Raw genomic sequence first — 22,589 nt, forward strand, 5'->3', positions numbered from 1 at the left:
TTGGACAATTCGCAGGACACAGGTGCACCAAAGTGGCCAATTTATTTAATCCCTTTAATATGGAGGAAGAGTTTAAAATTTTACTGGTTTAATTTGCCCCAAAAGCAACTCTCAACAGTTATGGCCTCTGTTGTCGGAGCTTTGTATGAAATTAAGTCAAAGTGTGGAGCTCCTTTTCCTTTTTTTTTTTTCTCCTTAAAAAAGAAAAGAAACAATTGTTCCGAGTAAAAACAAACATATTCCAAAGCATGTGTACATTGAAAAGTAAAGAAACTTTATTAACAACTTCATAAAAACTGACTTAAAATTTTAAAAAGAAAAAAACATGTTTCAAAGTCCTTCCGACTGGAGTCGTGTCTCATAGTGTCCTTTCTTTACAAAAATAGTCGTATTATGACACATATGCACAAGGATTAACACCATGACACACTGTACACGGCGGGCCCCGGAGAGCTCACCAGTCGTCGTCTGACTCCAGGTCTCTGGGGAGGATCCACTCCACGGATGAGCCCAGCAGAGTCTGAAGCTTGTTCGTGAACTCCACCAGATCTAAGAGCTCCTTACTTTCCAGATTAAAGGACTCCAGGTCTTTGGGGCAAGAGAATAGGAGACTTGCTGATACTTGCCAGTAGAACTCAGCCTCCGCGATGGTGACAATTTCCACATTTGGGAAATTGCAGCGGAATATGCAGGAGGACATTTGCAGTTTCTTGAGCAGGTCTGAGAGCAACAGCCAGTTACGAGGCCTACACCAGAGAAAGGACAGTGGTTTGAGTTTCCGGCAAAATTAGAGGCGCTCCCAACTATGAACTACCTGTCTCCTGGCGGTGAAAGGGCCTGCTACTTCCACTTTGATTACCCCACCCCCACCCCACTTCTCACTGTCCTTAGAAGATCTACTTCTTCTTTTTTAATTTTATTTATTTATTTACTTTTGGCTGCGTTGGGCCTGTTGCTGCGCACGGGCTTTCTCTAGTTGTGGCTCGCGGGCTCTAGAGCGCAGGCTCAGTAGCTGTGGCGCACGGGCTTAGTTGCTCCGTGGCATGTGGGATCTTCCCGGACCAGGGCTCGAACCTGTGTCCCCTGAACTGGCAGGCGGATTCTTAACCACTGTGCCACCAGGGAAGCCCGGAAGATCTACTTCTAGCGGGGGAACTCTGGACTCATGTGCATGTGTTAAGAGACCACCTAGGGCGGATCAGCCAACTTAGACAAAAGCAGGAGCAGCGCCCCTGAACGAGCCTCGTTGCAGGCCACCCCAGTGCTGCCTTGGCTCTGGCCACAACTCAGGTCACCCCTCTCCAAGTAAGTGCACCCCGTTCTACTCACTGGGGAAAACCAGTCTGTATGCCAACCCAAGGGAGATGGCAAACACCTCTTTGACCTCTCCTCTCCTCCGGCCCTCACGGAGAGAGCATGAGAAACACTCGAGGTCACCTGGCTTTCCTTTCCTTTCCCACACCTCCAACCCGCCCCTCAATGCTGCCGGGAGTGAGGTTTTTTCGAGAAGGGAGGTGGTACAATCCTTCCTGATACCCTGCCACGCTTTATCATCTCTATCCCGAATAGAATGTCACCACAAAGGCAGACACGTTCCCAGCCTCAGAGTCCAAGGAGGATGCTACTCCTTAAGCACTGGGGTCAACACACAGCAGAGCAAGGTCTCCTGATGTGTTCACTCCGAAGGGTTGGTCGGGGGGCACAGTGGCCCGACCGTGGGGACAAGACTCGATCTAAGCAAATCTGAAGACACGTAAAATCCCAGGTGCCACATACGACTTTCTCTAATCTTATACGAGAAGAGGGTACACATCAGTATCGTCCCGTGGACCTCACGCGCCTTGGAAGGCCCCTATGGTAGCCGTTTGGGGAGGATCCCTTCCCCAAGAGTTCAGTGACTGAAACTGTGCAATTGCAGTCACTGACTCCCGTGTCCTTTGGGCTCTAGGGGTGTGTTCCAATGAGGGCAGCTGGCTGGGGAGCCCTCCCACCCCCCAAACTTTTCTGGAAAAGTTCCACTGTATTATGTGAGGTCGGTGGACACTTGGTGAGGAATTCACTCACCCCCCAACGCATCCACCCTCATCTGCTGAAGGGGATTTCTAACTCCTGCCACCCCACAGAGCAGCTGGGCTGGCTCTCGACCACACGCTGGCCACGCTCACCCCTGAGCGACGGACACCTGGACGTTATAACACGGCAAAAGGGGGTCTTCGGAAAATTCAAATTCCAATAGGTCACCATAGGCCTCGTTGCTGTCATCCTGGTCCTCCGGTCCTGGGGGATTTGCTAAAACATCGTAACCACTTTCATCATCTGGTTCTAACCGGGGAGGGGGGCAAACAAGAGAGAGGTCAGCAAGCTGGAGCAAGATTCCAGCTGTTCTCCAAAAAGGACCCTGGAAAAATTCTTTCCCAAGCAAGCCCTGCTCACAGCACCACCCCCACCCCCACAAGCCCAACTGAAACGAACAAGGCTGCTCACCACACACACAGCTGCCAGAGAACTCCGAAGAGCAACCGGGGTTACCGTCGTCAGGAGCCTGCAGGTTATTTAAACAGTCTGGAGAGAGAGGGGGAGAGAGAGAGAGAGAGAGAAACAAGATAACGCCTGCTGGTAAGAGGCAAATGCTGCTGGAGCTCGGGAACATCTCACGCTGGGGCTGGTGTCACCTCCTGACAAGTCCCACTGCACACGCCTCCAGGTATCTGACTGAAACCTCCCCACGCGTCCACCCACCTTCCTGAGGGACTGCCCGCCTCACCGCCCCAGCCTGCCAAACAAAAGCTAGCCTGGCTAGCTAAGAGTTTTCCAGCCCCCCACCTTGCAAAACTCAAAGTATGGATCTCTTCTTTGACAGACTAACGTTGGGCTGCTTTTCCCAGTAAAGGGTCACTTAGAGTAAACGGGGGGTGGGGGTAGGGGGAACCCAGGTGAAAGGCTGTGAAGTCACCGTCTAGAGGCTTGAACAAGACCGTGTCTTGACCTCTGCCGTACCTGTTAAGAACTTCTCCAGAAGTTCGCTGTGGTTCACTTTCTTGATGGTTCTACCTGAGTACGTAGCCAGGGTAGGATCAGCACCGTAGGAGAGGAGCAAGCGGACAATTTCGAGATGATCATTCTTGACAGCATCGTGGAGAGGCCTAGGAGAGGTGCGGGGGATTACACCTGTGCACACGACGCTTGCTTCTAAGGACACGGGGCAAAATTGAGCGTGTGCGGCCAAGCCTCGTAGGCGCGCTATTTCACCGAGGAGGTGAGCGTACAGTCGTTGCGACAAATTACTCTGTTATTTCAACACATAACCCTTTACGGGACAGGTGAAGGGACCATCTCAGGCCTAATTCTTCAATGCAAATCTCTCTTAATGCATGGCCCAAGGAGGAACTCAGGCCACGATGAAAACGTTTCCAATGAACTTAAATAGTGACAGACTGTAAGAAGGTAACGTACGGCGGGGTGGGGGGAAGAACCCCAGCATCACGGAAGCAGATACGAGAAGCCATTGTTACACCATTACAAACAAAACCCCAGAAGTGCAGTTTGTAAAAGAAACTAGGGGCAAAGTGGAACCTCTCCTGAAACCAACGTGGAGATGAGTGATCAACACTCTCGCCCAGCAGCAGTCGACAGGCAGGGCGAGTTCTCAGGACGGTACAGAGTCCTCCTGCCCGTGTCCGCTGGGGTCAGGAACACTGGCCGCAGTCCCATCCAGAAAGGATGCTATGTGGAAACCATGAACCACCAAATACCTTACAGTTCTGCTAATTTTATGACTGTCAGGAAAGCCCCGGTGCCCTGCCTCGTGGTGGCATCCCAGGTACAACCAGGAAGATGCTTGGGCTGACTCAGACCTGGGCCTCTGGCCAATAAACCGAGGTCAAGGACAGAGTGGGGGCCAGGCCCGGGGATGTGGGTGGACACGGCAGGTCCTATCAAGCCAGTTACCACTGGACCTGTCTGTACTCCTGGAACTTTCAACTCACATATATGTTAAAGATTGTGATTCAACAGACGCTGGTGAAGAGTCCAGGGTCTTAAAAGAGAACACCCCTGATTATTCATGCAGGCTCAACATTTTCAGGGACTTCTGTCCATAAGAGCGTCACAGAGTTTTAAAGTTCTATGTAAATTTGCCAGAAAGATCTGTCCGATTCCATTCTAGAGGACTCCGCCATCAGTGTGTTTACATGGCACTCACTCTCCATCTTTCCTTCTGGGGTTCCCCGCACACCCTGAGAACCACTGCCTATGGCCCAGCAGGGCCAGGCCAAGAGCAAGACCGCCACTGACCCGGTTCCATCCTGGGCACTGCAGTTGACATCGGCGCCATATTCGAGGAGGTGTCGTACGATGTTGAGCCAACCTCTTGCACAAGCCTCGTGCAGGGCACAGTAACCCGCGTTGTCGCGGTGGTTCACATCACAAATCTTGTTCTCCAGGCAGTACAAGACCACTTCCTACGGGGAGAGGAGACGAGATACCATCAGACCACCATACAGTGAACCTTGTAAGGGTGACCTCCCCATAGCTTGGCGGTGCCCACTTTCAAAGGCATACATCCTTGGGGCCAAAAGCCCACCATGGCGCGGGCAGGCGGCAGGCATCCTGGTGGGGGACGAGAGTGCGTGAGAAGGGCTTGGAGATGCAGACAGTGTTGTCTAAGGCTCTGCTGCACCAGTGGCCTGGCCATGGGCAAGCTACCCTTGAACTTCTCCAAGCTTCCACAGGGCTGCTGAGAGGACGCATTCGGATAGCGATGAAAGCCCTCAGCCCAGGGGCCGACGTGACCAGTACAGAGGTGTCACGGCTGCTAACATCTTAGATGACACATTGCCAAGCACAGACCATTCTCACTTGATGGGTCTGTTCAGTCGGTGGCAGTGGACGATAACACAAGTTTAGATAAAAGCATGGACGACCAACACTTAAAGAGAGCTTAAATCAGCCAGAGAACATTCCCCAGCTTAGAGAAGCAGGGACACCCAGGTCAGCTACATCCTCACGCCCCCTGTTAAGACCCCAAATCAGAACCTGGGCCTCAGATGCTCTTGTCTGTATGTTAAGTAGAGTTAAAGAGAAGCTCTCTCCCTCCATCCTCGAGGAATGACACAAATTGCCTCCAATAACCCCACCCTCTATTTTGCCTCACTCCACCCTCTCGGGGCAGAATCAGTCTAATTTTTTCATATTTACTCAAGTTAATGACAGGAACCTGATACACCACAGGCTGCAACCTCCACATTTCAAGAATCAAATAAAACGTTCACCGCCCCCCCCACCGGAGATGTTCTGTGTCAACACTGTGCATTAGAATCACTGTTATTAACCTTATTTCTTTGGCTTGTTAAAATACTAATATGAACCACTCCCAGTAAGCAGAGCAGGAATTTATTCCATGTTTTATTACCTTAAGAAAGTTTTCAGACGCATCGAAAGCATTTGCCACCAGAAGACACGTTATACTGTTTATACTGGGTAAGTCGTGCCCAGCAGAGAGCTGTCAGGTTCTGAGAGCTGGGAGTAGGCAGAACGTGCATGTGGCCCAGCACATGGTCTGCTGGGTAAGGGGGATGGGATGGGGTCAGAACAGGCCCCCTTGTGACATCTCTCAGGTAACTCATCTGTTAAACCTAAAACGGGGGTCATTCTAGCCGCCCATAAGTGCGAGATGGGTTCTGTAAAACCTTTTATGCCCTTTGGAGGACACGCCAATCAAAGGTGACCACTCACTTGGGAGCGAACTAGAATGTTCCATTTGCTTACCACGTGAACCCAATGGGGCATGCTGGTAAACCTGGCCATCGGTGCCCTGTTACTTCAGGTCACTGCAGCAGCTCCCTTCCAAAACAAGAGGAGGAAGAGAAAAGGCACGCCCACGAATGCGTTTCTCCGTTTACATCCCAACCTGCCAGAAAGCCCACAACCCTCTGGGCTCCCAGGCCACCTGCCCCGAGCCCTGGTATCCAGGATACCGCATGAAGCTGCTGCTCTTTTAGCAGGCCCTCACTAGCCAGACTTGAGTGGACGGCTGCAAGCTAATGAGTTGTGTGCCCCAGCCAGGGAGAGGCCCTGTCACGTGGCTCTGGGATCAGTTCTGAAAGCCACCAACTGCTGTGCACACATCAATTTACTCAACCCAGGGTTTATTTGCTGTGACAATCATGGCCTTCACCTGGAAACCTTCATCACTACTAGGGCAGATTCAAGGGTACCTAGAAATGAAAGGCCGTCCAAGCTGATGGGCAAGTCAACTCTCTTCTCCTGGAAGATGGCAACAAAGGCAGCAGTAGCCCCACGGCCAGGTCAGACTTTTTGCCACGGGCTGTCCTAACTCAACCACGTTGATCCCACTATTTACACAGTGCTTCTCATTTCCCCAGATGAGGACGTCTTCTGTCACCCACAGGAACCCAGGAGATAGCAGGAAAGGAAGGTAGTACTATCCTCATTCAACACTTGGAAACTGAGGCCCAGAGATATTAAACCCCAAGTTCAATTAACATGAAGTACTAGACCTATAACTCAGGTCTTTGGTACGTGGTCAGCTGGGAAGATTCAAAAGGCCCAAGAGGGCCCCAGTTAGAGGGATGCAATCCAGCTGTGACGAGCATCCCACAGGCCTTCTCCGTTGGGGGTCAAGTGGGCTAACTACACTCTCCTAGCTAGGAGGGTGATGGCCTCTAAATGGATGGCAACCATCACCACCAACACTTTCTCTAACTGAAAGGTGAAGAGGCGGGGAGAGTCTGTCGACGCAACACATTCCTTGGTTTATTTTCTCCGCTAGAAATAAACGGGAGTGTCTGAAGGGCAGCCCAGCCATTCCCAAGCAAAGTCAAACTGCTTTTGTCGGACAGCTCTCTGTTCAGCGGCTATAAACCGAATGCCATTACCCGCAAAATGTAACCATAAAGGCCATAAGCCCGACGTTGTTAATTAATTAAATGCCTCATTAACTTTTTAAAAAACATGACTTATTCAATTCATAGAAAATTTAACCATCACCGCTAAAGGCACAAGCATGTGGTTGCACACTGGCGTTTTAGCCTAAGAAATAGAAGCCTTTTTCCCAGGAGGGAAAGGTTTGAGGTCTTTGGCCACGCAAGTGATCTATTTAACGCGGATCTGAAGCCAGAGTGTGTTTCTAAACTTCCAGAACCAGATTATCATGACATAAAGCTCAGACAGCCTTTATACTGCACATGGTATCTTTGGCTAAGCAGAAGAAAATAACCAAGAATGCTGAAGACAAAACTTCAGGAAAACCCTCCCAAACCACACCCTTATCTGGTTAAGCAAACTGTCCTTCCATTTTAAAAGGTTTAAGCTGCCACATCTCCCAACTGGGCCATCATCCCAACATTTAAAATCCTGCCCAGGGCTTCCCTGGTGGCACAGTGGTTAAGAATCCGCCTGCTGATGCAGGGGACACGGGTTCGTGCCCCGGTCCGGGAAGATCCCACATGCCGCGGAGCGGCTGGGCCCGTGAGCCATGGCCGCTGAGACTGCGCGTCCGGAGCCTGTGCTCCGCAACGGGAGAGGCCACAACAGTGAGAGGCCCGCATACCGCAAAAAAAAATAAAAATAAAAAAAAAAAATAAATAAAATAAAATAAAATAAAATCCTGCCCAGAGAAATCCCAGAAAGTTGGATTCAAAGTTGAAAGCGTTCATCTACTTGTCACATGTTCAGCATCAACACTGGTGATCTGTGTAATCTACATATTGAAATTTACATTTGAAGAAAAAAACAAATCCGACCGTAAACATTCCCAAGGCTTCCTGTGCAATCAAAGGCCAGGTAGCCTAAAAAAGTATGGATCAAGTGCCCCTTGGTCCAGGCCTCAGAGCCACCAAACCAAAATGGAAACTGTCTTAGAGGACCAACGAGGGTCTTTTGACGTCTCTGGTCCCAAAGGGAGGCTGCTGGAAATGATGCCAAGTTCACAGGTGGGGCTCGGAGCCCCGCCCTCCACGGCGGGTGCAGCAGCACCCCGCCCCCCATCTCCAGCATTTGCTGGGAGCGGGAGTCTACTTTCTCAACCCTAACCCAGAAGTTGGGGTTAGGGGTCTCCCCCCCACCTCCAGCGTTTGCTGGAAGCGAGGAGACTATCTTCTCCACCACGGGGGGTCCAGCTCAGCACTATGTGCACCATCCGCTCCGTCCTCCTCGGCGCCCGCTCTCAGCTCTTGGGGAGCCAACCGGGTGCTCCTTGGACTTCACCTGCAAGGAACTGCGCCAACTACCAGAAAGTGCTCTCTAGCTAACGGAGAGGTCTCCAAGAGACGTGTAGATATAAACAACAGCACATTCAACCCACAACAACAAAAAACACCCCCAAACTAAGCATAGCCCTAGTGCTTCCAACTTCCCACCCACAGTCATGCCTTAGGGCCAAGGCAGGCACACTTCGAAGGGCTCACGGCACTATGGGCCGGGGTGGGGGGACACGACGGGAGACGGGGGACGGGGGCACAGAGCTGGCTGAGGGTGTGGGCGCCAGGGCTCCGGGCCAGCCTGGGTCCTGCCACCCCAGTGCTCATCCACACCTCCACGCTCAGCCTGCGGAACCGCGTTTTACTGTCACCATTCAACTCCCAGAGGGCTGATGCCAGCACAGAACAATGCCTTTGCCCTGCGGGCTATTACATCACAATCGCTACTGACAAGTATGGTGGGGGGACTGCACAGGGCAGAGAGAGTCATCTGTCTCACAGAGGTTTTGAACTGTAAGACGGGCAATTCCAGTGTGAGCCAGTCTTGCTGAGGAGCGTGGTGGGCTGTGGAGCACTGCTGGATTGCTACCTGTACGGGTATCAGCTAACCCCTCTGAGGCTCCGTTTCCTCATCCGAGAGTGGGCTAGTACTCGTTACTCCCAAGTGAAGATGTTACAAGGGTGAAAGGAGTTACTACAGGTCACGCGGGCTTAGGCAGACATCAGCTATCTTCTATGTTGCTCTAGCAGTAGAGGCTCTCACTGTCACCAGCCGTGCTGGGTGGGGATACAGCAGTGTGGACGGGGAGTTCTGGGCAAGGCTCAAGCCCTGCTCCCCGCCCACCAGCCCTCGGCTCCCGCGCCCCCTCAGAAAGAGACTGCTCAGGTCTGCCCCACTCCCACCCAGACTCTGCACAGCACTCCCCACCCGCTACCCCACAGGGGCATCACTCTGCCCCAGACAGCACAAGTTAGTAGAGCTAATGACTACTCTCCCTCTTGCTATTCAGAATCCAAAAGAGCTCATTAAAATTCCCCTGGTCGCCAAGCCCTGGGTTAGGTCAGATTTTATATCAGAGATGAGTGAGCCGGACTGGCCGAAGCAGCCTACCTGCCTGAACGGGAACGGAACATCAGAGAGGCCGGCCTTTCTTTTCACACCACGACTGAACAAGCCACCAAAGAGCCCGCAGTGTGAGCGGGGCCGACGCAAACACCCTGCTGGAACACCCAGCCCAGCCCGCCACGTGGAGGGGGCTGGGCTCTGAGACCCGCCCCCCATCCCCAGCCAGTGTGTCCCCCACCCAAGGAGCAGCAGCCGGCGGATCCTGATCCGGGGCACCCACAAGGATGCTCACCTCGTAGCCAAGCCGGGAGGCCTGCTGTAGGAGGGTCTCGCCCGCGTTCTTATTGACAATAATTGTCCACGCTTCTGGTGGCATCGGGCGGGACTGGGTGGTCTCTGGAGGGGAGCTTGAGCACGTCAGCTGCGAGGCCTGGGAAGCTGGTAACAATTGCTGCAAACGGTCCAAGGGCTTCTGGTCCTGCTTGGCCGGCGAAAGATCATAGTCGGAACTGGGCTCAGGCCGCTTTCAAAATCTCCGGACGGTCACCTATCACGAAACCAGGCAGCGCACACATTTCAGGCTGTCCTTCCACCACCCGCCTGGTTCGCCTCCTCCCTGAGTTACAAACCTGAGTGGAGGAAAGCACTTTTCCTCCTCTCTGTCTGGGGGAGGCGGGGCGGGAGGCAGGGGGTGCATTTTTACTCGCTGGAAACCTCACCGCCACCCAGGAGACAGGTCCCCTAGGAAGGGGCAGTGACGTTCTGGGGGAGGGGTTCAGGAAGAGGAAAGCTTTGTCCCCAGAAGCAGAGAAGTAGGCAGGCGGGATGTGCCTGCACAGGCCCGGGGGGCGGGGGAGAGCCAGGGGCAAGAGGTACCTTGCCACCCGCATTGTCCACGTAGGAGTCCCCTGGCAGCGGCAAGCCCCGCCTGGGCTCCTGAGGGATCAAATGCTTGGTTTTGCATGGTCCCTTCCCGGATGGTTTCTCGCTGTTGTCGGTGTATTTCTGCGGCAGGGGCGAAGGCTGTCAATCCATTTCTTCATCCACGCACAGCACATCTGTCAGGGGGAGAAGAAGCGGGTGTCACACAGTTGTAGCCGGTGAGGAAAGAAAAGCCCATTGTTAGCACTGATCGTTGGAGCAGCTTCAGTTTTTAAAGATACACCGATTATGTTTTCAAAGCACTAATATTTTAATTATCCCACATTCAACCGGCAAATAGGCTAAGCCACGACACGCCAAATGGCAAGTCGCTTCAAAGGGCCGCAAGAGAGGGCAGAGAAGCCAGCCCTTCGTGCGCTCCCGTCCCCACCCGTGGGGGGCCTGGGGGCTCGGGACAGGGCGACCGGGGACAGCCTGAGGCTGGAATGAGGGCACTGACAAGCGCCCGGGCTCACCCAAGACTTCCCTTCCTGCCCAGCCGCGGGCTGGGTGATGAGGAGCAGCCCAGGAGGTCGCACTCCCGCCTCACTGTCCATTCCATAAGGAAGTGTGCAGGCTGAAAGGACCCCATGGAGAAAACTCCCCGCTCGCCACACGCTACTCTTGTCAACTTGGATGGCGCTCAGGTCCCCTCCAGGGCCGTGTCCCACAGAGGGCGGGTGATCCACCCTCCAGGGGCGCCCCCCGCCCCGTGCGTACCCTGTTCATTGTCACTGCATTTAAGGGACTCCTCCAACCAGCTTCTGTTGCTTTTGGCCTCTGCCCTTTTCCTGCCAGGTTTCTCTTCGGAGATGCTATTGCCCTGGGGGGTGACCGCAGGCTGAACCGCCTGGGTCACTTCCTTCCTGCCCTGCCGGCCAGGTTTGCTCTCTGCTCCCGCCGTTCTCTAAGGTGCGGCAAGCGGCGCTGCTTTCTGGGATGGAGCCCTGTTAATTCAATGCACACCTCAGGTTGGTCAGCTCACTATAATGTGGCTCTTCTAAGTGGTTAGAGGAACTGTTTGTCATTTCCCTCTCAGGCCAGTCAGCTAATGGAGAAACAACTACAAATTAATGAAGAAGCCCCCCGGGGCGGGCCGGGGAACAAACGGTCTTACACATCACTAACGGGTGGGGGAGGGGAGGGGTGTGGTCACTGTGTTGGCTGGAACTTGTCACCAAGTCTCGGGAGGGGGCCTATTTGCCTTTGGCCACCTTTGGGCTCCAGCCCCGGCACCTGGCTTTGGGGGGGTGGGGGGTGGGATGGGGTGGGGGTGGGGAGGTGTGAGTGGCTCCCCCCAGGGCTCCAGGGTGGGACTGGAACTTTCCACTGCTCCGCTCCAGGACTTCCGTAGGGTGCCCTGCGGGCCCGAAGCGAAACCGAGCTCATCTTTGGAGACCCGTCTCCGCTTGGCTTTCAGCAGAGAGTCCTCCGGGAGCACAGTGGTCTCAGTGTGGTTCCTATCGCCAGAGACCTTGCGCTTTCTGTTCAGCCGGAGGGTGGGGCTGCGTGACGCGTCCGGGGCCGCCTGGTCGGCGGGGGACTCTCTGGGGGACTCCGTGTCCATGTCCTCAGGAAGATCACTGTCTTCTGGGGCTTTCAAGGGGTCAGGTTTGCTTCCATCATAACACTCCCCTAGGGGAGGGGAGACAACCCGGAAAGGAGGGAACAAAGGTCACCAGGAGCAGGCAGGACCCCCATGCCCAAGGCAATCTGCTACCAACAGACCCCCCCTTTGGAGACCAGGGGCCTCACACACTGGAAGCACAAAACCCTCAGAAAGACGTCCCAAAGGAAGGACAGCTGAACACAACCAGCAAAGAAAGCAGGAAATGAGGCACGTAGCCCACTCACAATCCATCCTTCAAGGGTCAAGGTGAGGCATCTACACCACCCCTCTGTAGGCATGTGAGATAACTCCCTGACTGCTTAACTCTCCAAGGTGGCTTACTTTTATTTTTTTTTTTTTTTTTTTTTTTTTTTTTTTGTGGTATGTGGGCCTCTCACTGTTGTGGCCTTTCCCGTTGCGGAGCACAGGCTCCGGATGCGCAGGCTCAGCGGCCATAGCTCACGGGCCCAGCCGCTCCGCGGCACGTGGGATCCTCCCAGACCGGGGTACGAACCCGCGTCCCCTGCATCGGCAGGCGGACTCTCAACCTCTGCGCCACCAGGGAAGCCCTCCAAGGTGGCTTACTTTTAAAGGGGGGTGAGTGACCTCACAGTAAGATCCAACCCATCAGAGCGGAGCTACAAATGACTATGGAAACAGCTGCTAGTAAACAAAAAAGGCTGATGTCATCAAGAGACCAATAGCCCCCAACTGCCATCTACACAGACACAGCACCAATGTTCACTTGGGTCAGCAGGGGCGGGGGGGAAGAAGGGAAGGGAAAGAATGGTGGGAGGCTGGGAAGCTGGGGAGACCAAGGGAAGAGGAGCCTGGCAAAGGGAAAGGAAAGGCTTCCCGGTGCACGCACAAGGGTCAAGGGCGATTTCAAAGAACTCAACCAGATTGCCACAAGTCCGTCTGTCCTCTTTCCACACCCGTGGGGGGAAAAGCATTTCACTGCCATCGAGGGGCTGCTCCTATTTCCTGTCTAGGAAGAAGGCCCTCAGTGACACCAGTCACCCACCTGGCACGTCTCCACGCCTTCCTTCCCAGGCAACAAGCATCTCAGGACATTTCAAAGACAAGACCCCAACCCCCTTCATGGGGGTGGGGGGTGGGGGGCGGCGGGCAGGGCTGAACGGCTCACACCCCAGCTCCGCCTGTGCTGCTCCTGCCCCCTGTGCTCAGTGCTCAATCTCGCATCCACTTGGGGCTTTTCCTCCAGTCACCCCAGCCTAACATCACTCCTCACTGTTGCTCTAGCCAAAGAAACAGTTCAACTGCTTTGCCAGTCACATTGTTTCTAACACACAAATAATTCCATAACGATCACTGTGCTGTTAAAGAGTTCCCCGAAGATGACCGTGTCCATCACCGGCCGGGGGTGGGGGTGGGTGTATGAGTTTGGTATTTCGTTCACACCTGAGCTAAGCTCCCACAGCCCGTTTTTCTAGATGAAATCATGGACACACCCCTCACATGCTGCTCGCATTCCTCCTCCTCTCCCTAGACCACTTCAAGTATCACTCCCACTTCTGCCCAGCCGGCTGGTCCCCTGATCAGCCTCTCTTGGGGGGCATTCCCAGCATTTAATGGCAGTCAGTTGTGGGGATGAACCTCACCCTGGCCTGGGCTAGCCTGACCTGTGTTCTCAATGGTGGAACACACTTAGCTTTTCTCCAAGGGTACCCCAAGGTGGGACGGATACCCGTCTACTCTTGCCGGAATGGTGGAATCACCCCAACCGCGAGGGTCTCCTGTCATGGCAGCAGGAGAAACCCCAAACTCCTGGCCTGTGCTTACGGGTGATGCAGCCCAGGCTACCGCAGGCCCGGTGAAGAGGGCGTGCTGCAACTCTCACTCCGGCTGCTCTGTGACCCTCTTAAACACTCGGGCAGGAATGGCGCCGCTTTACAACTCGGCCCCCTTCACTTGTAAAGTGGGAATGTTACTGCTAGCCTCCCTCCAGGGTGGGCTTCATCATCACGGGCCGGGCTCCGCACAGAGAAAGGCTGGAAAAATCCCTTTAACCAAAAGATGCCAAGACTTTCAGACCAGCCTGAATCTCAGGCCTGAAATGTAGGAAATTTTAAGAGGTGAGCCCTTCTGGTCACACCACTGGACTTCTCTGGTCCAATCAGCCTTCCCTAAAAGCTCCGTGGGAGGGGATCCACGGAGGAATGGAAGGGCTACCTTAAGAACCCCCATGTCCAATTTTAAAGTTTCTTCTTCCAAACTAGGTCCATCCACCCTTCCCCCAAGCCCGGAGCCTTTTAGGGCAAAGATCTCAATTCCCCTCAGCTAAGACCCCCCAAGACCTTACGCTCGTGTGACCTTACCCAGGTCAGTAATAACCCTGAAGGACACCCACCCCGACTGCCCAAGATGCCCATGGCCACCAGCTATGGGGTAGAGGCTCCGTGTCCCTTGGAGCTTCTCAAAGACTGTTTAACCACGACCCACAGGAGGATTACCCTCGAGGGCAAAGGACATGGGGAGAGAAATAGATACACGGGGATCCTAACCATCAGGCTTTGCCATCATTGCTACTTTTGGCCCTTCTAAAAGTGGGAAGCCATGTGCCCTTGGTCACCCAGTCTAAGCAAGATGTGGACGTGGTCCCTGCAGCATGGTCCTATGACTCACAGCACACATATCCCAAATTCATTATGGTTGTACCATAGCATCACCTCACAGAAGCATCACCACAGCAACATTTACAAGTCACTGTGGCAGCAAAGCACCCTCACCATGGTTGAGCCATGCCCAGTGAGGCCTAAACAAGGTGAGAGCGTTCTGAGTTGCTGGAAGGCTCCCCAGGATTAAAATCCCCTTCTCTGTAGCTTAACTATAGCACCTCCAGTCAGGGCTAACCTTGTTAAAAGTTACACCCGCTACAGGAGTGCAGGGGATCTCTGTTCCAAAGTAGTTTACAAACGTGCAGGTGCTCAGCTGGAAGAGAAGTTCCCTGAGCAAAGAAGTTTCATGAAGCCCCTCGACTGAGGCTTCCTACAGCTCCTGGCCAGGCACTGCCACTGAGCAGGTCCTAGGCCTGTCCCAGCCAAGTGGTTGGCAAGGGAGATGGTTACTCCAAGTTTGAGAAGGAAGGGACCAATGCCTCCTGGCCCCGCCCCGTCTTCAAATGCCACTGAGGGTACCTAGTGATGAACTTCCAAGTCTGAGGAACCTCCAAACTCATTTGGTGAACTTCCAAAATAAAAATGTCACTCAGCCACCCATGTGATCATAAAGAATAAATGAGTATCTCGGCCACTGTGTTTTCAAGTTAATTCCTTTTTTAAACAAGTCCCTAGCAACAAGATGCACCCGCACCAGGACAACCAGGGCCACGCAAACAGCACCCACCACCTTGGAAGCTCCTGGTCCCTCCATGGGTAGGGGCTGCCTCACAAGGGGGAAGGCATCTTGAAGGCGTCCTGGACCCTCTTTGTCACCCCTGCCCGCCCCAAATCCCAGCCCCAGCTCCCATGTGCTCACAGCTCGGCTCTCGGCCACACCGACACCCATGAGAAGGACCTGAGCCCATATCAGCTCAAGACATGATGGCCCAAGAACAAGATGGCCCATTCATATCCAGCTGAATGGAATGAACACCTGCTGTGCCTTGGATGTGGAGGCCGCAGTAAGAACAGTGGCCCCTTCAGGTGACCTTTCCTGACCAGCTATTTACAAACCCCACGTCTCTACATGACAGAGGGTGGGTGGGGAACCCACCTCCGTTGCCCCCATCTTTCAAACGGAGCCCCTCACCTTCCCCAACCCTTCTCCTGCCCTCCCATGGTGGCGAGTCATGGCTCACTGGGCCATGTCCCGGGTGCTCCAGGAAGAGGCCCGTCGGTCGGTCTGAGACTGGAGGCAGGCGGTGGGGGGAGGGGGCTTTCGGAATCGTCTGGGGCTCAGGCCCTGCTCCCCATCAGCCACACCGAGTTCTCGTCCCCACGCTCAGCAGGAAAGACTGGGAAGGACGCACACAAACGTCTCTGGGAAGAAGGGCGGGTGAGGCCACTGAGACGTGAAGGGCAGCGGCCACCCTGGGTTTGGCCACGTTGCTGGAGAAAAGGGCGAGAAGACGCGAGGCCGGTTAACTGCCCGCTCCCTTCCTCCAGCCTCCCTCACCGTCCACCCAGAGCAGGCAGATCCCCTCCTCAGAAGAGCGCATCCCCGTGAACTTGGCCTTGCCAACTTTTATCACGTCTCTCTGAGAAACTTCCCCAGGAGCTGAGTTATGAGGCCACTCAGGAGGGTAAGGGCCGCGTGCCAGCTGTGAGCACAGGCCAGGAGGGAGGCCTCCTTGCTGCTTCACTCCAGGGTGGCCTGGACCCTCCGTTTTTCATTCCAACCCGAGGGGAGGAGCTCGGAATCGTCCACTCCAGGCACATCAGGAGCCCCATCCCTCGGGGAAGGCCGCCACTGACTAGCCACAGAAATCCCTGTCTACGGGAGCCACGTGGGACAAACCGGTCCCGGTGTGGCTTACCCAGAACCCTGGCCACAGGCCTTTGTCTGACCCCAAAGACGAGCTGGGGGAGGGCAGTGCTCCAAGCAGCAGAGAGAAGCACACGCTGTTGCTGACCACAATTTTCCCGAACTGCATCAGGCACCCACGACCTAAGCGTGCGGGTGAACGCCGACCCTACGACTGGGTCCAAGGGCCTGGACCTCCCAAACGTGCCCACCACCCCCGACTGTCCCGTCTCAGGAGGATGTCACGCCCACCCTGTCCTCGACGTTCACCTAGGTGCCCTCATTCACCATCACCGGTGAGGTTTCTGGGGTCCGGAGCAGGCTGCAGGCCACAAGCACGCACACTGAAGAAAGCGGGAGAAAGACCTCCACTTGCTGCCAACACATCTCATCAGCCCAGGAAGTCTCGAGGGCAAAGCCCGAAGTCAACCCCAGTGGGGGAGCAGCTGATGGGACCGCAGAGTGTGACTCGAGGCAAACACTAGCTTTCTCTCCAATTTTGCCTCCAAAACATAATACACCCCGTCTGGTAGGAAGAACGCCCTCGTTTATCCCACGCCCTTGGAGCGTGCTCTCAACTCCTAATGACTGCAAACAAGCCTGCCACAGAAAATAATTATGCTCATCTTTCTGGTGCCTTCATCAGCCCTCATCTCATTTTAACGAAACCTCTGCCTTTGGAGGGAGAATCCGAGTACTCTCCACTCCCTCCCATAGGAGACTGTCACTCTGGAGGGTCTGGCTCTGGCTGCAAGTGTCATTCCACTGCTACCAAAAACCCGTATCCGTACCTGCTACAAAACAGAACACACACCTGCGACGCTGGAGGTCTTGCACTGCCATTCCTCCGCTCTGCTGTATCAGACTATTACTAACTACAGGACTAGCATTTCTCCGGAAAAAGGAGATGCGTGCCAGGAAACAACATTCCATAGGTGCTTCACTCCTGGATGCCGCAACGCTCAAAAGGACACCCAGCCTTGCAATCCACAGCTGGGAAGGGTGGCCAGAGCAGCCCGTTCTCCGAACAGCCAGCAACCCGACGCTGGGCCGTCGGAAGCGTATTGTTTCCTCTCACCTCCCTCGGCACTGGGAGTGGAACCGCCCCGTTCCCACCGACGTGGTACCACACGTGAGCCGCCTGGGTTCACTTACATCTCTCACTGTCGTTCTGGTCGGCAATGGCCTCCTCCAGGGCGACCGACTTTGGCTTTCAGCCTTTCCCAGTCAGCGGGGCTGAATTTGCGCACCTCGGAGTCTTTGGTCGTGGGGTGGCCACCTTCTCGCTCTTTCATCTCCAACTCTGAGAAGCGCATCACTGCACGCTACAAACAGAACGGAGATGGAAAAAAGACACACCTTACCACCAAAGCTATTTCACTGCCCTTACCTTAAAGGAAAGTATCTTCAAAGAAAAGTTTGCCCAAAACCAACCACAATTTATGATACAACTGAGATATTTTAAAATTGAACGATAAAAATGTAAGAGTGTCTATGTGTAACTAGTCACACACTCTTTATTCGTAAAGCCATATGTATGTAGAGATATATGTGGTGTGTATGTATGGCCATACATACACTGTGGCATAGAGACAGACATTCTCTTTCGAAGGTAAATAAAACAAAACAAAAACACAACAGAAAAAAAAACAAATGCACAATGAATAAAGACGACCATGGCCCACAAACTTCCCTTTGTATATTTGGAAATGAAATTTAACTCAAAAGGTTTATGTAAGATTCTAGTAATAAAAATTTGAAGAACTGACCTCACAGTAAGCAGCGGGTAGACATAAAATACTGTCCTCTTGTAATCCTTCCATCTATGTAATTAAAATGGGCACTCAATGGATCATTTAGATAACTTCATGCATTTTTATAAGCATAAACCAATTTTTTTCTTAACATTGCAAAACAATTTGGCTTTATTTGTCTTTTAATTAAAAGTAAAACATCTTAAGGAAATTCCTATACAACATCTATCATTCACTAGCAAGTTAAATACATACTCTATCCCTTTAAGCAAGGTTTGTTTTTTTGGTTTTTTTGTTTGTTTGTTTTTTTGGTGGAAAAAAAAATTGCACGAATCTCACAGACATGCGGCCGCTACACACCTCCACCAAGTATCACATAAGGCCTTCTAAGCAGCGCTTTTAGGTATATTTGTTAACGTACAGTAACGGCAGAGAAATCAAAGCGATTGATAGGTAAACGTCATGCAGTCTTTTAGACATCCTTCGCAATAATTAAAACTTCCGTTATCAGCATTCGAGTGGAGTTCGCTTAAAATCTACAGAATAACTTAAAGTATCCACTTACGTCCCCTTACTGGACACATTTCAAACATTTAAATTATCCTAAGCTTCATTAACCAAATCAGCCCGGTGTCCTGCCCTATCATACCCCCGGCCCCCTCCTCTTCACACATTAAAAAAACCTGACAACTGGTCAGGCTCCTGAAATTCGGGTGGGGGGCTCACCTGCAATGCCCGCTGCTCCCGGCCGAGCTGACTGGAGTCTGCGTACAGTCCGGTAGCGACACACTTGAACCGGTCACCCACGTAACCAGCGGAGTTTGCGATTCTCTTTGCCAGCTTAGATGGCTTCGGTTTCAGAACTTTGCCATCGGTTGATCCTGCCTCGTCAGCTCCGTCTTTGGTGTAGGTGGGGGTGACGTCCACACTCGGTGGGGCACTGCCCACACAAAATGGTTTGGGATCCTCTTGGGTTTTCCCGAAAGTGACCGCAGAGCCGTCGCTCCCCAGGGTCGGCACCAGGAATGGAGTCGAGACTGGCGTTGCCAGGTTCTCCTTGTTGGTTACCGCTGGAACATTCTCCTTGCTTAAGCCGGAGACTGGCTGGCCCGGAGCCTGTTTGAAAGTATAGGCTTCGTGGAAGTCACTGATGCGCCCCAACTCCTCTCTCAGGGCAATGAAATCCCGGTGTGGCCACATTTTACTTTTTTATTTTTAATATATGTTCACATGTTTCCATACAGGATCCAAGGTGGCCCATAACGTAAGGACACACAATATTAGCTTTAAAAAAACATGAAAAAAAAAAAAGGGAAATCATGATCCTGGAAATGGGTTGCATCCTTTTAAGGGGTGAGAATAACAGAATGAGTGAGCCAAAGATTTGGGAAAGGATCTCACATTTCCAAATGTCCAAATCTTAACATTGCACCAAGTGGGAATGTAGCTGTGGCAATATTAACCTGAGAGAGCTCTATGATCGTTGTCTTTACTCATCACTTGCAACAAGGTTCTAAATGACAGGGTAAGTGAAGGAGGGCAAGTAGACAGATAAGAGTCACTTCCTGACTCTCAACAGAAGGGGCATCACCTCGGGAAGGGACCCCAGAACCCTACAGGGATCCTCTTGATACACTGAATCCTCTAGGTGGCCAAAGGATCTCATTGGACCCTAGCAGCCAGATGGAACTTAGAAAAGTAGTGAAAAGCTCCTCAACTGAATGCAAGTCATATGACACGGAGCACGTCAGTGACAAGTTCCAGTGAAGCTGCTGTGGACGAGCAGCTCCCCTTGTGCTCGAGCCTCAGAACGTGCAGCGGGAGACGCAGCACCTGCTCTGTGTCACAGTGACCCTCCAGCCTCTAAACTCATCTTTCCTGGGAAGCTGAATCCAAAAAGTCAATTAAAAAAAAAGATAGGGCTTCCCTGGTGGCGCAGTGGTTGAGAGTCCGCCTGCCAATGCAGGGGACACGGGTTCGTGCCCCGATCCGGGAAGATCCCACATGCCGCGGAGCGGCTGGACCCGTGAGCCATGGCCGCCGAGCCTGCGCGTCCGGAGCCTGTGCTCCGCAATGGGAGAGGCCACAACAGTGAGAGGCCCGCATACTGCAAAAAATAAATAAATTAGTTAATTAATTAAAAAAAGATAAAAGTCTCTAGCAGAGAAATTTTATCAGAGCCTAGTATTAACAGCTGTAGAGCCACAAGTTTCCCATGATACAGCCTTAGCAGAGGCTGTTAAGGCAGTGACAGAAAATTTGTACCGAGGGAAATAGCACAAGAGTTTGCCTACAATTCACGAAAATGATCCCTGCACTTGGCCTGAAGGAAATCAGCAAAATTTATAACAGCTTGTGTATTTGTATGCGGGATTGAGAATGAATTTAATTTTTTAATTTCTCTGAATTATCACATAAGATCCAGAAGATGCTCTCTCTGCCTAGAAGCCACCCCACTGGGATAACTATGCCTACGGAGTTCCTTTGCCTAGGACTCCTACTTGCTAACAGACTGGCAGCCTGGCCCCAGGGCCTGGTCGCTGCTCCCAGTGCAATGGTGGATATGGTGTCAACGGTTGCAAAATCAAAGCCCCTTACATCCTCTCCATGCCTCTGTCCCACCCCCCACCCCACTCACCATTGATGTTCAGGAAGGGGAAGGTGTCCTGGATGGGAACGTGGTGCTGGGACTGGTCCAGCTCATCTTCCTCATCTTCTTCATCCACATCATTATCTTTCTCATCCCAAGGAGCAGATCCAGTGGATCCTACCCGAGAAACACACACACACACACACACAAAGGTCAAAAGTGAGGCGCTCCCGTTGCACTGTCATCCCTGCAGCTGACCCACTGTTCAAGCTGGGCACTGCCAGCACAGAGGTTCCTTGGGTTCAGTGTGCACCCTCAATGCCAAAGAGTGGGAACCAAGGGTGTTCACCCCACTCCCAGCTCCTCCTACGGAGCCCCAGTGCAAGCTCTCATCCCCTCCCCTATCCAGGAGCTGCAGACCGTGCTCCCTTCTCCTAGAAATCTTTGAATTCCTACTCTAAACCCCTTTCTACACATTAGCATCCCTTCTAAGGACCCAAGGAGCACAGCTTCTCTCCTTTATAAGCTTACTGTGAAGACAGACCCTTCCCTCATGGCAGAGCCTCACTAGATTCACTGGAGGTCAAGTCTAAATTATCTGGCTCTTGGTCGGAACTTGCTAAACATTGAGTAAATATAGGGATCAGGTGGTATTCTCCTAGGAAAAATATCATACAAATTAAATGATCACTTACCCATCATTTATAGAGAACTTAATAGCCTTCATAATGTCATGTCAATTGATTCTTAGAACAGCCTTTGAAATACGCAGGAAAGATGAGAACCCAGATTTTATAGTGGAAGAAGCTGAGGCTCAAAAGGTTGAATGACTTGATTCAATGTCCCACAAGTAGTGAAATGGAAAGACCGAGGTTTATACCTCAGACCTTCTAAGTTTTAATCCCTCCTTCTTCTAAACTACCTGGCCTCTCTTCTCAGTGTTGAGTCCCAAGAGAAGTTATCTTTTATAGAACTCAATACCTCCTCTTCTTTCTAATGCTTTACTGTTCCACTGGGTGGGCAGGAAGACTGTGCTGCGCTTATATCTTTTGTTCTCTGGGTTCTTTCTAGGGACAGGATTTCTTGCTTTATTTACCAGTCTTCAACTTTGTAAGCGAGGCGACTTTCTTTTTTTTTTTTTTTTTTTTTTCCTTTTTTTTTTTTTTTTATTTTTTGCTTTATCACAAATTTAATCAGTTATATGTATACATATGTTCCCATATCCCCTCCCTTTTGCGTCTCCCTCCCACCCTCCCTATCCCACCCCTCCAGGCGGTCACAAAGCACCGAGCTGATCTCCCTGTTAAGCGAGGCGACTTTCAAGTCGACTATCGCTTTCAGGGTCCAGCCCGGAACCTGGCACACTGTCCACCTTCTCCCCAGCAGCTGGGGCCTCACCTGGGTTAATGACAGAGCCCTGGGGCTGGGGGATGTCACACATTTGATATATCTTCACTGGGTTCATGGGCACCTCCTTGGTGCCGTCGTACATCAGGTTGAATTCCCTGCTCTTGTTGAGCGCACAGCAGAGCTGGGCCTTCCATTTAGCTGGGTCGGGGTCGTCCACCCCTTCCTGGTACTTCCCCTGTCTCCACAGCCCAGGCCTGAGGGATAGGAAACTGCAGTGAGTGCCTGCTTGTTGCCCAGAAACACTGGAAAGTGTGCCCGCCCTCCCTCATACAGACACAGATACACACAGCCCTGCCTGACCGCCCCATCACCCCAACTCCAATTTACAGAGACTGCAGCAGAAAACACCACGCTGGGGACCAGGCAAGGCAGGGCCTGAGAGAAATTAAGCCAAATGCAAATACAGTATCTTAAAAAGAGGAGCCTCATCTCAAGTGCTTGTGCCAGCATCATCTGTCAAGACTACAATGGCCTTAATGAAGGGTTGAAAATAAAGAAAAATCTGGAACAAGTATACACCAAAATACTCATGGTA

The 22,589-nt window shown here is 52.5% G+C and overlaps 1 pseudogene across 1 annotated transcript; it reads right to left on the reverse strand.

Annotated features, from left to right (window-relative positions):
* Nucleotides 1–253: 253 nt before the first annotated feature.
* Nucleotides 254–19,254, reverse strand: LOC307070021 (BCL-6 corepressor-like; annotated as a pseudogene). Its single transcript has 12 exons — nt 18,781–19,254; nt 18,070–18,123; nt 17,456–17,625; nt 11,596–11,841; nt 10,878–11,254; nt 10,162–10,413; nt 9,578–9,832; nt 4,294–4,460; nt 2,998–3,143; nt 2,485–2,562; nt 2,166–2,322; nt 254–746 (listed from the first exon to the last, which is right to left on the reverse strand). The product of its transcript is annotated as a BCL-6 corepressor-like (transcript).
* Between the last annotated feature and the right edge of the window lie 3,335 nt (nt 19,255–22,589).

This window comes from Hyperoodon ampullatus (assembly GCF_949752795.1).
Source record: "Hyperoodon ampullatus genome assembly, contig: scaffold_107, whole genome shotgun sequence".
NCBI classification, from domain to species: Eukaryota; Metazoa; Chordata; class Mammalia; order Artiodactyla; family Ziphiidae; genus Hyperoodon; species Hyperoodon ampullatus.